We start from the raw sequence: 15,022 nt of genomic DNA on the forward strand, positions 1-15,022 counted from the left end.
TACGAGTTGTTCGCTCTAAACTAAGGTAGCAACATGACTCGTCCCTTGTAGTATGGCTCGTCTCATACCTTGAACATGAAAGCACAAAAAATCATTTTATGGAAAACATTTAACAATCATAGAAAGAAGAATACTTGAAGAGAATACTGAAAAATATATTTGAAACTTCTTAAACACCATACAATTTGTTCAAACCTTTACATAATCAAAAAGCAAAAAGAAAACCTTATTTACTTGGCTAGGGTTTCATCAAAACCCTAGAAATAGTCGCCTAGCCACTCATGGAGGAGTGGGACGGGGTGGAGGAAGAAGAAGCCACAATGGGAGACATTCTTCAAGCTTCAAGTTATTTTCTTCGAAACTCTAGCCTCTCTCTCCATTTTCTCTGAAATCTTTTTCAACCCCCTATACAACATTTTTTTCTTTTTATTCCCGGCAGAAGAGCCTTAAAATTTTCACGCACACAACCCTAGGTGGGCCGCTTGAGCAGTGGTGGGCAGCACGTGCGGTTGAGCTTGGCCGCACATGTAGTGAGATGGCAGGCCAAGACATTTCACTACTTGCACGAAAAATCTATTTTTGCGCCACTTTTTGCTTGAATTTGTGTGTTGCCTGCCAAATCCTGCCAAATCTGTACAAGTGCATAAAACACATCATCTCCACCAAATAAACAAAATTCAAAGACTATAAATGTAACTTAAACAGCCTAAATGTGGTACTTTTCGGCCTACACCAACTCCCAACCTACATGTGCTAATTACATCTCATCTATCCCCATAGGTCCTATTTTTCATGAGGAAGTTGCCCGTGATGTTCGTAGAGTAGTCGGGGGGCTGTTGTGTATTTTCGCACGTGAATGCCTTTTTTCGTCTAAGGTTAAGGCATTTTCGACTCTAACTCCCAACCTACGTGTACTAATTACATTCCGTCTATCCCAATAGGTCTTATTTGTAATGCCCTCAAAATAAACCCATTATATGTATATCATCAACATGCATTATTTAAAGAAAACAATTTATTAATTCATTCATCAGAGTATTACTAAATAAAAACATTACATGTAATATCAAATTAAATGCCCTATGGGCTTACATCTTTCCAAGCCAACACTTGGACACAAAATTTGAGTTCTAACTCAAATACAAATAAAGCCCTAGGCTTGATTATTTATCAAATAAAAACAAACAACTGAAGATAGTCTTCAAAATCCAAATCCTTCCAAGCTAAGTCCTGGGAGGTAGCTTATCACCTGGACCTGAAAATGATGTTCCCATAAAGGGTGAGCCATAGCCCAGTAGAAATATACTAAACCAAATATAAGCATTGAATAAAGCATTAGTATTTAATAGATGGTTAACCAAGATAATCAATTACATCATTACACAGTCTCATGACACTAATGTCTAAAACACGTTTTACTTTCCAACATTATCAATATGGCTCAGAACCTGGCCAAACTTACAACAGTAAACTATATATATATCATATTCACATTCTTCCAATGTCAACAAACAATTGAGACTCAGGCTCAAATCAAAACACTTCATACTTCCAGTTTGATACACATTTTAGTGTTGTATCAATAAAACACTTCAATATAAATAAGCACACATAAAAGTGATGCTAATGGAGTCCATCCCCTATCTCCTCCCAAACAAAATCCGGTTTAGAGGTCCATCCCCTATCTTCCCCTAAACCGTGGAGTACATCCCCTATCTCCTCCCACACAAAACAATGTATGCAAACACATAACATATACAACACACAATCAATACACATAATGTCTGTATTAATTCAGCAGTCAAAATTGATGACTTAATCAATGATTAGTTTCAGTTATCCCTAATTCGCATGCAGTGTCTACAACAAGCACGACTATCCTCCACCGATAGCCCAAAACAGTTATTTCTAGACTTGGAAATAAATATACCAACAATTCAATAGGCGAGTGATTTACATTATCCAACTACACCATTTAATCAATAAATTTCCCAATTTCATGAATTTAACCAAATTCCCAATTCCCTTAAATTAATTATACAAATTAATTAATTAATACAACTAGGGTTTTTCCCAAAATTATCAAAGTAACCCCAACATATCAATATACCAAAACTTAGAACAAAACTTATAAAATGGAGTAGGAAATCCCTACCTCGAAGAAAATAACCCGAATGGAGAAGACAGAGATGAATACCCAAATTCCAATGTACTCCAAATCACTAAATGTTCAGATTAAATGGAAGCCTTCGACTCACTCTATCTTTTTAATAAAGGATCTAAGGTAGAAACTCACTCTAAGTAGATCAATCCTAAGAGAGAAGGTGTATAGAAGGAGAGAGAACTCGTAACTAGGGTTTTGGAATCTGAAAGTGTATGAAAAACTGATCTGAAACACGCTACTGCCTATTAAATCTGACAGGCTCGCTCGAGCGAAGACTTGGTCGCTCGAGCAACCAGACACACGAAAAGCTCGCTCGAGCGAAGAAAAGCTCGCTCGAGCCAAGAATGCAATGCTTCAGGTCTGCAACCCTGGAGCACGCTCGAGCGACAGAATGCTCGCTCGAGCAAGAAACTCGAAAATAAACACCTCGCTTGCTCGAGCGAAGAAAATCTCGCTCGAACGAATAAGCACTGCCCTCAGGTCTATACCAGACGTAGTCGCTCGCTCGAGCGAAGCAAATCTGGATCGAGCCAGAGGACACAAAACAAACCTCGCTCGAGCGACCAAATCCTGGCTCGAGCGAGCAACCCAAAAACTGGACAGCAACACTTGGTTTACGAACCCAACCAACCTGAAACAAACCTGCCCAACACATCCTATAACTCCAAATGAGACAATAAAGGACGACAACAACAAATATACAATGACAGAATAAACGGAACCCAAGTCCGGATACAATAATCAAATGGGAAAAGACCGGGGTCGCTATATTATTTGTCATAAGGAAGCTACCTGTGACATCCGTAGAGTGGTTCGGGGGTTGTTTTGCATTTTCGCCCCCTGAACGCCATTTTTTGACTAAGTTTAAGTCATTTTCGACTCTAACTCCCAACCTACGTGTGATAATTATATGCCATTTACCCCCACAGGTCCTATTTATCATGAGGAAGTTGCCCCTAACATCCATAGAGTGGTTTGAGGCTTGTTTTACATTTTTGCCCACTGAATGCCCTTTTTCAACTAAATTTACATCATTTTGTATTTTGACTCCCAACCTATGTGTGCTAACTATGTGCCATCTATCCCCACAAGTCCTATTTTTCATGAGGAAGCTATTCGTGACATCCATAGAGTGGTTTGGGGATTGTTTTGCATTTTCACCCTCGAACGCCTTTTTTTTTTATACTAAGTTTAAGGTATTTTCGACTCTAACTCCCAACCTACATGTGGTAATTACATACCGTCTTTCCTCATTGCTCCTACTTGTCACAAGAAAGTTGATCGTGACATCCGTAGAGTGGTCCAGGGGCTGGTTTGCATTTTCGCCCCCCGAACACACTTTTTTAACTAAGTTTAAGACGTTTTCGACTTTAACTCTCAACTTACGTGTACTAATTACATGACTTCTGGCCCCACAGGTCCTATTTGTCATGAGGAAGTTGCCTGTGACATCCGTAAAGTAGTTTGAGACCTATTTTACAATTTGAACTATATACTATATAATTGCATTACTATATTTATCTAGTTTTGTTTGGACGAAGTGTATCTATATTTTCATTTAAAAGACAAACTAATGGTGCTCCCCTCACCTATTAAACTAAATAAATCATATCAAAAAGAGGGGGAAATGTTTCAAACCACTAAAATCAAACTCATTTACAACATCAAACCCATAAAACTCTAGAAATCAAACCAATTAAACCAAACTCATTTAAGAAATCAAGACAAAATTGAACTGAATAAATCATTTCAAACCCTAGAGCATGAGTGAAAAATGGGAAAATAGAGGAAGAATATTAAACCCTAGAGCAAGAGTGAGAAATGGGGAAATAGAGAAAGAATATCAAACCCTAGAGCAAGAGTGAGAAATGGGGAAATATATATATATATATATATATATATATATATATATATATATAGAGAGAGAGAGAGAGAGAACCTGGAATTGTGGCTGTGGCGGTGGTGATTTGTGGCGATGGCTGTAGCAATGTGCGATGCAGGTATGCTTCGTGGTGGTGAGCAACTATTGTGAGGAGGTGAGGTAAGGTGAGGTGAGGTGGTGCCTGAGATTCTCTATAAGAGAGAGATTTGAAACTCTTTGTATTCCTGTTCTACTTCAGACCAGGGCGCCAATCTATATCACTAAAATTTTACACCTTTGGCGACAAAATTCACTTTTTGTAGGAAAATCTTAATTTATAACGACTAAACTATTTGGTAGCCAAAACTTAAGTAACGACAACTAAAATGTTAGTCACCAAAAGTACCAATTTGGCGGCCTTTTTTTTTTTTTTGTCTGGAAAAATGAGTATATGATGACTAAATTTTTTTTAGTCGCCAAAAATTCATATTTGCCCACCAATTTTTTGGTCGCCACAGAGTAATAATAAAATGATGGCCATTATTTGGCGACTAAATTTGTTTTCAGTTGGCAAAAATTAGTATACCATGACTAAAATAGCCTAAAAACTATACTAGTGCCGACCAAATTTTTTTTAGTTGCCATTATGGTATATTTAGCGACTAATTTTTTTCTTTTAGTCGCCAATAAATAACGTACCCTGACTAAAAAATTTAATATCTAAACCCTAAACCAATGCTGACCAATACAATATTTAGTCACCAAAAATTACACTTTTGGTGACTAAATTCCTTTTAGTCGCCAAATTTAGTCGCCAAAAGTGTAAATTGTTATAGTGAATCTTGTGAACTGTTTTTTTATTTTTTTATTTATTTTTATTTTTTATGAACTCAAATGTCCTATTAAAGTAGAAATTACACAAAAGGATAGTCACTTATACGTTTGGGTTTAATTTTTTAAGGATAAAAGTGGATTTCTCCAAATGTGAAATTATAAATTTGGGCAATCTGCACTATAGAGGTTTGATTTTCCCTTATTTTGGAACAAATCTCACATTATGAATAAGAACGTAACACTCCAATAATGTAATACTTCAATGTAACACACTAAAAACTCCTTAATATACTTTTCCTAAATGTAACAATGTAATACTCTAAACTTTTCCCAAACGTAACATTCTAATATAACATACTCTAATGTAACATACAAAAAAACTCCTTAGTATACTTTTCCAAATGTAACACTCCAATCAATGTAATTTCAAACATAATACTCCAATGTAACATACATAAAAATACTAAAAGACTACTTAGTATATTGTTTCTAAACATAACACTCATAGTTTGAAATTATACCTTTACCCAAAACTTACTAATGAATTTTTGTACTCCTTTTGAAATGGTTTGAAGAATCTCACACCCTTTTGAAATGGGTTAAAGAATCTCACACCCTTTTGAAATGGTTTGAAGAATCCCACATCTTTTTTTTTTTGAAGTGATATATTGGAATATTACATTTGAAAAAAGTACACTAAGAAATTTTTTTGTGTTACATTGAAGTATTACACTAATATGTTTTTTTAGAGTGTTGCATTGTAGTGTTACGTTGAAAAAACGTATAATAAGAAGTTTTTTTGGAATAATACATTGGATTGCTACATTTGAGTGTTACATTGGAGCATTACAGATTGAAATTATACATTTGTTCAAAACTTAGGGTTGTTTGGGATGAACTATATAAGTGCACTTTTTGACTAAAAAGTAGAGGAAAAAAAGAAATATGTTTGGGATAACTTTTTGACTTTTTACGAAAAAATGTGTATTAAAATATTGTATCAACTAGAAAAATTACCTCATTGCCCTTCTAAGCACTGACCTGCACTGTGCTGCGTCAGTGCACTGTGCTGCTGACTACTGCGTTGTTGTTTTTTTTTTTTTTTTTTAAATTTCCGTGCATGTCAGCAAGGGATTTTTAGTCTTTTTCCCTCTATGTAGGCTGACTTTTTTGATTAGTGAATAGTGTTAACTTTTTTGTTTTTTTAGTGATTTTTTGACTTTTTGTCTATTATAGATGATCCCAAACAAGCACTAGGAGTTTTTGTATTCATTTTGAAATATTTAAAGAATCACACATCCTTTTTGAAATGTTTGAATAATTCCATATTTCAAGTCATTCCAAATAAAAAAGATTCTCATATAAAAATTCATTCCAAATTTGATTATCATAAGTTATGTATCTTACCTTTCTAGTACAAAAGAAAAAAAGAAAGAAGAAAACATGATAGAAATAAAGGTATAACCGTAAATCTAATTTTCAAATAATATATCAAAACTACTGTTAGACTTATTTATTTTGATGATTTATTTAATTATGTTTTAATTTATTTGAAAGAGAAAAATAGAATCCAAAATTTATTTTGATGATTTATTTAATTATGTTTTAATTTATTTGAAAAAGAAAAATAGAATCAAAATTTATTTTGTCCCATTATTTCTCACCTAAACCTTTATCCTAAATGTTGTTAGAATGTATTTAATATTTGATTAAATCAGGAGATCAAACAACCCAAAAACAGAGGTTCAAACAGTCCAGCACAGTAGCAGTTCAAAAGGTTCAAAAGGTTCAAGTGAAAGGTATTCAAATTAGTAATGATGGAGTGGAAGATATTCAAATGAGTACAATGACTATAAACAACTATAAATTCAAATGAATACAATGGCTATAAACGGCTATAAGTTCAAATGAATACAACGACTATAAACGGTTATAAGTTTCATTATATATACCAAAGCCTCTAATGGAAACAAGATACAAAAAAAATCAGAAAATATTCTTTGATCTAAAATTACTCTCATCTATTCTCCGAAAAATTTTCTGAGAAGTGTTCTTCAATTTTTGTTTATATCATCTCTCAGAAATTATACATTAAGTCGTATAGCTTTAAGCCCATCTTTCCTGTGTGAGATTTATAGAAAAACCAGAGCTTTCATTTTTATATCTATCTTTGAGAGATAATTCTTGTAGCTTTCTGTGAAAGCAAAACACATTTTTTTCAACCTTGTAAGAGTATACTACACACAGTGTTCTTGACTTAGAAAGTCTGTGTAAAATCTGTGGAGGATTGCTACATTTGTGAAAAGGTTGCTAGCACTCTGTGAAGCTAGAGTATAGTGAAAAATCTCAAGTGAAGCTTGAGGAGTGGACATAGGCCGAGTTGAAGCCGAACCGCTATAAATTTGTTTTCCTTTCTCTTCCTTGTCTCTTTATTTTATTTAAATTGCTATAGCTATATTTCACATTTTTACTGTGCTAAAATCATTAACTGACATAGTTGTTAGAACACTTGTTTTAATTATTTTTATTTCATTAACTATATTTATCTATTGTGCTAGTCATAATTTTTATTAAGGTATTATTATTTTTATATGTAAAAACCTAATCACCCCCCTCTTAGGTTGTCTTTTAGGTAACAATTACATTTTCAAAATCAATGGGACTAATTGGTGTATAAAAAAACTCTTGGAACTAATCATATTATACCATTTTTCAAGATGATATTTATAGGTAAATTTTCCATTATTAAAATTATTTTTGGGTGAATAACCATTATTGAAATTATGATATCATTCAAAACAAAATAGTTCTTTCCTAACATATTCTTAACAAAAAAAACTTAGATAACACTATTGTAGTAGGAACTTAAAAGTATATCTCCAATCAAGATATATATATTTATATATATATATCATTTTTTAGGTCACAATCCAAGTTGTAATATCTAACGGTCTGCCTCCTCTCCAGTCATGTCCTGTCTAGCCATGTCTTGTACTCTCCAGCAGATGAAGATGCGTGGCAATTAGGGATGCAAAGGGAAGGGATATGCCACGTTTTGTGCATGTCGGACGATCGACAGGACGACCACTCGGACGTCCAACATGACAACCACTCGGATGGCCAGTGCAACACTTGTCTACCGCGGCTGTTGCCCTTATCAACCGCACCGGTCTACCGCGGTTGTCGCCCCTATCGACCGCGGCTGTCACTCTTATCGATCGTGACTATCACCTTATTGCTGGATGACCGATCTGATGATCGATAAGAGAGTATAGGATAATGGCTAAATTGAATAGTGCTAGAGAGGAGGCGGATCCATTGGTAGTACTTAGCTGTGATAATTGTCCAAACTTACATGAGAAAACTACATTGTTTCTTTATTTTTATTTATTTATTTATTTTTTGTCATATTATGTGGAACATATATTAGGTTCGTTTGTTTTGATGTAAAATATTTTATTAATTTTTTGTTGTTTGGTTAACTAAAAAGCAAATAAAATATTTTTTAAGAAATTTTTTTTACATCATTTTTCTAAAAATGACTTATCTTTAAAAATTTTATAAGTCAATTTTTACAAAGTTGACTCTCACTCATTACATTTTCAATACATTGGTCTTTTCAAATAAGGAGGAGGACTATAGGGGTTGTTTGGCCACGTGGGGCTAATTACGGATCTCGTTTAAATGATTCGAACCATTCATTTTATCAGGGCACTTTGTATATTTTATTCATAAAAAAAATTAAGTCAATTCGATAATTTTAACTTGTTCAATTTATTTATTTATTTTTTGTGATAAAAAAAATGTATGGTTTATTTTAAAACACAATTGCCATCCATTTTTTTTAGTAAAAACACTAAATTAAAATAAGTTACAACTATCGGATCGACCTAAACTTTTTTTATGAATGAAATACATGAAGTGTCCAACAAAATGAATAATTTAAATCATCGAAACAAGGTCTATGGTAGATTCCACGGGCCCAAATAGCCCCCTCCATTTGATTGGAGGGAATCCTCCTCCAAATAAATATATTTGCTCACTAGAAAAATCACAAATGACACTTTATTTAATCAAAATTTTTTCTTTAAGTAATAAATATTTTTATTTCAAATGTCAACCAAACGTTGAAAAACAAAAACAACGCATTTTTTTTTTTTTGTGTGGAAAATATTTTACGTCAAAACAAAGTAGTTAGTTTTGTTAAAAAAAAAAATTAGAAAAGCAAACTGAAGTAAACAAATAAAATAATAAAAAATAAATAAAGGTGAGATATTAGGTGGAGTGTTTTTAAAATGTTAAATTGCTACATAATTGTCCCGAAATCACATCCCCAGATTTAGATGTTTTGTCGGAGATGTTCTTACTATTCATTGAAAAGTTGGAGACCATTAACACAGAGTATCGTCTATTTCTTGCAATCTCTGTTTTACATATACCTACTTGTTCCTCCTTTGTTTTAGTTCTTGTTTGCAAACTCTTGCTTTGAATTACCTTCATAAAGCAAGCCTGAAGAAAACTAGTAGTAGTCTACTACTAACATGTCCATTGAAATTGGACTCTCAACCCACATCATTCTCACTTGTCTCATCATCAACGTTGTAGATAGTACCGAAACACTTGTCAAAATTGGCGGTGGAGGTGACAGTGGTGGCGAAGAGTACGTCTATGGATACAGTAGTCCACCATTTACATTCCAAGCCTCGGCAGCACCACTGCTGATCCCTCCAGTGCCAGTGCCAGCGGCACCACCGCAAGCACTGCCACTGCGGCCTCCGCCTGCTCCACAAAAACCACTCGTTTTTGCGGACCAAAGGCTGGCCGTGGTTTACCCTGTAATCCAAAAATTCAAGACCACCATCATATCAGATCCTCTAGGCATCATCAAAACCTGGGTAGGCACAGATATATGCAACTACAAAGGCTTTTACTGTGACAGCCCTCCAGACAACAAGACTGCTATTGCTCTTGCATCGGTTGATTTCAATGGATTCCAACTAAACGCCCCTACCCTCGATGGCTTCCTGGACCAGCTACCAGATATCGCTCTCTTCCACGCCAATTCCAATAATTTTGCCGGCTCAATCCCAACAACCATTGCTAAGCTTCCATATCTTTACGAGCTTGACATAAGCAACAACAAGTTTTCTGGGTCATTTCCAAGTGCCATTCTGGGTATGAAGGGCCTATCTTTCTTGGACATTCGTTTCAATCTTTTTACTGGGTCAGTTCCAGCTGAACTATTCAATCAAAACATCGATGTACTCTTCATCAACAACAACTACTTCACGCAAAAGCTGCCTGATAACCTAGGCACCAGTCATGTGCTCCTCTATCTCGCCATAGCCAACAACCAATTCACTGGGTCAATCCCGCCAAGCATCTCTAAAGCCTTGTCCACTCTGACCGAAGTTCTGTTGTTGAACAACAAGCTGAGCGGTTGTCTTCCATATGAGCTAGGGCTTCTCAAAGAGGCTGTAGTGGTCGACGCCGGCAACAACCAAATCACTGGGCCAATACCCTTCTCATTGGGATGCTTGGAAAAGGTGGAGGTGCTGAATTTTGCTGGGAACTTCTTGTATGGTATGGTACCAGAGGTCGTCTGTGCGCTTGGAAATTTGGCGAATTTGTCGCTATCTGATAACTACTTCACGGAGGTTGGGCCAATTTGCAGGGAATTGATCAAGATAGGAGTATGAAGAACTGCATTCCTGATCTGCCATTTCAAAGACCACTGGCTGAGTGTGTGGCTTTCTTTGCACGCCCAAGGTATTATTGTCCCGACATGGCCACCTATGCTTACATTCCTTGTTGGCTTCCCCCTTTTAGCTTTCCTCTGCCTGCTCCTTCGCCTTATTCTTGATCTGATTATCATGATAATCAGTAAGTGATTTGGGTATTTATTATTATGTTTGTAAGTCTCAATTCTGCTAGTTGAATAAATATATATATGACAAATCATTTGTTCACTTATTTGTTTGTGATGAATTTACTTCTTGAATTAGGATGAGAATATATCTGAAGACTATCAATTGTCAAATTCATGTAACAAGCATGCCCAATATTGGTCTAGATAATTAGGCCTTGTTTGGGAACTACATGTTTTAGTTAAAAAGTCACTATAAGTTGCCCTATCACTCTTTATACTTTTATGCACATCTTTTCATAAAAAATAAAAAAATTATTAAAATAGTATGTTCTCAAACAAGGTCTTAATGATGATCTCAATGACCATAGCCGTCATAGATACTTGAAAAAAGTATTCAAAAGTTATAATGATATGTGAATCAGTTAATTATTTTGAGTCTGACGTGGCACCAAGGATCCTCTAGAGTGTTATTGTGTGGTTGAGATTTAATGTTGAAAAATTGATGTGACTTGTCATTAAATCTCAACCACACAATGTACCACTCTAAGAAACTTTAGGAAAAAAATACTCTAGAGGATCCTTGCTCCTGACATGGATCATACTAAAATTAAATTTAAGATTTAAAGTATTTTTATGGATAAATAGTCTTTTTGGAATGAGAATTGTGATATTGTCACAATCTATGAGTGAAGATCCTTTTTAGAATTTATTTGAAGTGCAATTTATAGTACTTTTATTGTGAGCTTGCCATGTCAAAAGTGAATCAAATGGAGGGCTGAGATGAGATGAGCCTTACCAAAATTGAATTTGGGTTTGGAACTAACAACGAAAGGAAAGTAACCGGAGAGAATAAGACACGAGAAGACGGTGACCACCAGTGGCGGAGAGAATCACGTGCCACTTGGTTTTGGATTTTTTTTTTTTTTAAACATAAAAAAAATATTTTAAAATTTTTTTTATAAAAATATTATTTAGAGTGAAATGTGAATGACATTTTAAAAATTATATGAGAACAATAATGGGTTTTTTGATTAAAAATAACGAAACTACGATAAGTCGTGTTATTATTTATGAAAATTTTAATGTAATGGTAACGTCTATTATTATTGACATATAAAAATAATTAATCTCAATAAAATATGTAATTTATTAGTTTATTAGTTACATTTGACATATAAGATTTATCATCTATGTGTTAATGATGGCGTAATATTACTATTATATTGAGTTTTTACTCAATTTTTTTTTAAAAAAATTACTTTATCATTATATAATTTATTTTTAAACTTATATTCATGACTTTATCCATGATACACTACTGACAAATAACAATAAGTACGTTTGGTTTCAATTTTTTGAAAATTAAGTTTTTTGTTTTTCATTTTTTTTTAGATGTATCTTATTTAGATGTATCTAAATAGTCAAATATTTTTGAAAAAATATTTTAAAAAATTAATAAATACGCAAATTACGAAAAATATATTGAATTTTCACATTTTTTAAATATATTTTTTGGTATTTAGTGTATTTTTTAAAGATTTTTTTCACAAATATTATACTTTTTAAGTGTATTTATGTTAGGTGTGTCTAAAAATTAAAAACATTTTCTTAAAATATTAAAAAACAATTCATTGAAAACATTAGAATACGACAAATAGAAAGCAGAATTTTCTAAAAATTGTTTTCAGAAAACCAAAATCAAACAAAGTGATTATTTATTTATTTTTAATATTTCTTGAAGTCAGTCGAAAAATTTATATGAAATGTTTTTGTAAAAATTTTCAATGTAATAATTAATAAGTGTCCCTCTGATTTAATTTCTTAGCTCCGCCATTGATAATGTAATAACCCGACCCTCGTATATGTTTCTGGTATATTTTTAGTCCCTTATTCTGTGCCGCGATATGCTTACTGTGAAATTTCATGTGAAATTAAGTTTACTTGGGCGAATCTTATGATTAGAAATTCCTATTTGTCTCCTAAGAAAAATATCTATTATAATTGTAATGTTCAGATCAGAAATTGAAAGCCTTAGAGGCTTGGTAATCCAAAATTGACTCTATATTTGAGATCAGTATAATTTTTAGATCATAATCTATACTATATATTAAGTAAAAGGGAGTTTTTAACTCCCAAGGCCTGTGGGAGTTTCAATATGCCAATCTTAATTTTCTAATTTTTTGTTTAAAAAAAAAATTAACCTCAGCATTTATTAACTTCTCTCAACCCACAAGACTTTTTGACTTCTCTCATAATTACTACAGTATTTTTTCCAAAACAAATAACATGTATATTCAAAAAAATTTAAAACAAATATAAATATCTATATCTATATCTATCTATTTATTTATATCTATCTCGAACCCACAAATTTTGTAGGAGTTCCAATATGTGAACTTTAATTTCTTATTTTTTTTTATTTTTTTTGAAAAAAAAACTCAACACTTATTAAATTCTTCCAAATCTTTTTAACTTCTCCAATACACACACTCTTTTTAATTTTTCACATACCTATTGCAAACAGTGATTTTTTTAACTCACTGTGTTTTTTGAAAAAAAATTATTGTGTTTTTTTAACTATCAATTCACTTAATTTGTGATTTGATTTTTAACTCACTGTGTTTTTTGAAAAACAAAATGGATTGTACTCATTGGGGTCACATAATGTACCAATTATTGATGATGATTAGATTGTATTTTGACAAAAAAAAAAAAAATTGTAATTAATCTTTTTAACTCACTATGTTTTTTGAAAAATAAACTATTATGTTTTCTAATCATCAATTGACTTAATTTGTGATTATTTTTTTAATTATTGATGATGATTAGATAGCATTACAAAAATTGTGATTTGTATGATTGAAGTTATCTCCTTTTGTTTATAATTTTATTTTTTAATATGATTGAAGTTAACTCACAAAAAGAAAAATGTGATTGTAGTTTGTTAAACGGCTCTAAATAATATTTTTATTTACTATTTTAATGGTTATTTTTTTCAATTATTTTTTTTATTATGAGAAAAATATGATTGTAGTTAGATAGCATTAAAAAAATTGTGATTTATATAATTGAAATTATCTCATTTTGTTTATAGTTTAATTTTTTTAATATGATTGAAGTAAGATAAACATAAACACTCACAAAAAGAAAAGTATGATTGTAGTTTGTTCAATGCTTCTAAATAATCTTTTTATTTATTATTTTAATGGTTCTTTTTTTCAATTATTATTTTTATTGTGAGAAAAATGTGATTGCAGTTAGATAGCATTAAAAAAAATGTGATTTGTATGATTGAAGTTATCTCTTTTTGTTTATAATTTAATTTTTTAATATAATTGAAGTTAGATAAACATAAATACTCACAAAAAGAAAAATGTGATTGTACTTTGTTCAATACTTCTAAATAATATTTTTATTTACTATTTTAATGGTTCTGTTTTTCAATTATTTTTTTTATTATGAGAAAAATATTATTGTAGTCAGATAGCATTAAAAAAATTGTGATTTGTATGATTGAAGTTATCTCTTTTTGTTTATAATTTGATTTTTTTAATATGATTGAAGTAAGATAAACATAAACACTCATAAAAAGAAAAATGTGATTGTAGTTTGTTCAATACTTCTAAATAATCTTTTTATTTACTATTTTAATGGTTCTTTTTTAAAAGTTATTTTTTTTTATTTTGAAAAAAATATGATTGTAATTAGATAGCATTAAAAAAATTATGATTTGTATGATTTAAGTTATCTCCTTTTGTTTATAATTTGATTTTATAATATGATTGAAATTAGATAAACATAAACACTCACAAAAAGAAAAAATGTGATTGTAGTTTGTTCAATGGCACTAAATAATCTTTTTATTTACTATTTTAATGGTTTTTTTTTTCAATTATTTATTTATTATGAGAAAAATGTGATTGTAGTATTGGGTATACCTCCTTATTGGAGCGTGGGACCCAATTAATTTGTTAAAAGAATATTAATTTGACTTGGTTTAGATATAATATATTTTTATATATTATATTTGTGGAGACCCAATCTAATTTGTTAACAATTAAGATTTGATTACAAAACCTAAGATTCAATAATATATTTAAATATATTGATTCGAAGTGTGCGGCTGCTATACAATATATACCGTTTCGGTAATAGTGCCGATGGATTGACAATTGGGAAAGATTTGTCCAGGTGCTTGATTTGTTCAAGTTTTTGTTTCCTTTGTCTGGAAGTTGATTTGGTTCGTTATTTTGGGTCTTCTTCAATTTTGGTTTTAAAAATTTTGATTCATCTA

At 31.9% G+C, this 15,022-nt stretch overlaps 1 non-coding gene across 1 annotated transcript; it reads left to right on the forward strand.

The window, feature by feature from the left end:
* The first annotated feature begins 9,185 nt into the window (after positions 1-9,185).
* LOC114298869 (uncharacterized protein At4g06744) lies at positions 9,186-10,828 on the forward strand. Its single transcript, XR_014366668.1, has one exon. It is a non-coding gene; the product is annotated as an uncharacterized protein At4g06744 (transcript).
* The last annotated feature ends 4,194 nt before the right edge of the window (positions 10,829-15,022 follow it).

Source organism: Camellia sinensis, chromosome 4 (genome assembly GCF_055761805.1).
Source record: "Camellia sinensis isolate YWXY chromosome 4, ASM5576180v1, whole genome shotgun sequence".
Taxonomy (NCBI): Eukaryota; Viridiplantae; Streptophyta; class Magnoliopsida; order Ericales; family Theaceae; genus Camellia; species Camellia sinensis.